This window comes from Petromyzon marinus, unplaced genomic scaffold (assembly GCF_048934315.1).
Source record: "Petromyzon marinus isolate PM22_M1 ecotype Great Lakes invasive population unplaced genomic scaffold, UKy_Petmar_22M1.pri1.0 PM_G_Scaffold_52, whole genome shotgun sequence".
NCBI lineage: Eukaryota > Metazoa > Chordata > Hyperoartia > Petromyzontiformes > Petromyzontidae > Petromyzon > Petromyzon marinus.
Window position 1 is genome coordinate 432,501 of NW_027423005.1, and position 2,500 is coordinate 435,000.

Below are 2,500 nucleotides of genomic sequence, written 5' to 3' on the forward strand. Positions count from 1 at the left end.
CGAAAGTACATCCTCTGTTGAGCTCTCTTGGCGAGGGAGCTGATGTTCAGTTCCCACTTGAGGTCCCGGCAGAGAATAGTGCCCAGGAAGCGGAAGGACTCCACAATTTTGACTGCGGAGTCTAACAGGGTGATGGCGGTGAGTGGGGCTGTATTCTTCCTGAAGTCCACAACCATCTCAACTGTCCTTAGAGCATTTAGCTCTAAGTTGTTCTGGCTACACCAGGTCACCAGGTTGTCAGCTTCCCACCTATAGTCAGACTCATCCCCACCAGAGATCAGCCCAATGAGGGTGGTGTCGTCCGACAAACTTCAAGAGTTTGACGGACAGATGATTGGAGGCGCAGCTGTTGGTATACAGGGAGAAGAGCAGTGGGCAAAGGACGCAGCCCTGAGGAGTTCCCGTGCTGATGGACCTGGAGTCAGAGACTTCTGTTCCCGGCTTAACGCACTGCTTCCTGTCAGAGAGGAAGTCTGTGATCCACCTGCAGGTGGAGTAGGGCACGTTCAGCTGGAAGAGCTTGTCCTGAAGCAGGGCAGGGATGATGGTGTTGAAGGCAGAGCTGAAGTCCACAAACAGGATCCTGGCGTAGGATGCTGGGGCGTCCACATGCTGTAGGGTGAAGTGGAGGGCCATGTTAACTGCGTCGTCCACAGACCTGTTGGCTCTGTAGGCAAACTGAAGGGGGTCCAGGAGAGGGTCTGTGATGGCTTTGAGGTGTGCCAGGAGCAGGCGCTCAAAAGACTTCATTACCACAGATGTAAGGGCGACCGGTCTGTAATCATTTAGTCCTGTTGGCCTTAGCTTTTTGGGCACAGCGATGATGGTGGAGGACTTGAGACAGGCTGGTACATGGCATGTCTCCAGGGAGGTGTTAAAGATGTTGGTGAACACCGGAGACAGCTGGTCAGCGCAGTGCCTGAGGGTGGCTGGAGAGACAGAGTCCGGCCCGGCTGCTTTGCGTGGATTCTGCCTCTTGAAAAGCCCATTAACTTCTCCCTCCTGAAAGGAGAGAGTCGTTTCTGTAGTATGGGTGGGGGATGGGGCCTCTTGGGTGGGAAGGGGTGGTTCAGGACAGTCCAATTGTCTTTCAAATCTACGGTAGAACTCGTTCAGGTCGTTGGCTAGGCGGGAGTCGTTAGTGGTGTGGGGCGCTCTGGGTTTGTAGTTGGTGATGTGCCTGAGCCCTTTGGCAGACAGAAGCAGCGTCGTTAGTAGAGAACTGGTGTTTTAGTGTCTCTGAGTACAGTCGTTTAGCCTCTCTCACCGCTTTGCTGAACCTGTTCTTCGACTCCTTGAATCTGTCTCTATCCCCACTCCTAAACGCTTCCTCCTTCTCCAACCTCAACCTTTTGAGCTTTGCTGAGAACCAGGGCTTGTTGTTGTTAAAGTTCACCCTGGTACGTGTTGGGATACAGCAGTCCTCACAGAAGCTGATGTACACAGCCTCTGTGAGTTCATCCAGACTATTGGTAGCAGTCGTGAACATATCCCAGTCAGTACAGTCTAAGCACGCCCGCAAATCTTCCACAGCCTCACTGGTCCACTGTTTAGATGTCCTCACAGCAGGTTTACAGAGTTTTAGTTGCTGCCTGTATGCACGAATCAGGTGGACCAAGGGAGTTCTGTGCGAGCCGAACAGCCCCGTGACCCACAAGAGAAACATCCCCGCCAAATTCGAGCGTTTGACGGGGTCTATCCGTGAAAAAATATTCACGTTTTTGAGTGCACATGCATTTCTGCTGCAAATGCCTCTGGAAGTTTCATGCCGTTCGTATGCCAATTGTGGCAACACGAAAATGACCCGTTTTCCCATTCCGAGGGATTTCTGTGCGACCCTAACAGCCCCGTGAGCTACAAGAGACACATCCCCGCCAATTTCTAGCGTTTCACGGGGTCTATCCGTGAAAAATATAGACGTTTTTGAGTGCACATGCATTTCTGCTGCAGATGCCTCTGGAAGTTTCATGCCGTTCGTACGCAATGTGGCAACACGAAAATGACCCCTTTTCCCATTCCGAGGGATTTCTGTGCGACCCTAACTAACAGCGCCCGTGAGCCACAAGAGAGACATCCCCGCCAATTTATAGCGTTTCACGGGGTCTATCCGTGAAAAATATAGACGTTTTTGAGTGCACATGCATTCCTGCTGCAAATGCCTCTGGAAGTTTCATGCCGTTCCTATGCAATGTGGCCACACAAAAATGACCCGTTTTCCCATTCCGAGGCATTTCTGTGCGACCCTAACAGCCCCGTGAGCCACAAGAGAGACATCCCCGCCAACTTCTAGCGTTTGACGGGGTCTATGCGTGAAAAATATTAAAATTTTTGAGTGCACGTGCCTTTCTGCTGCAAATGCCTCTGGAAGTTTCATGGCGTTCCTATGCAATGTGGCAACACGAAAATGACCCCTTTTCCCATTCCGAGGGAGTTCTGTGCCACCCTAACAGCCCCGTGAGCCACAAGAGACACATCCCCGCCAATTTCTAGCGTTTCACGG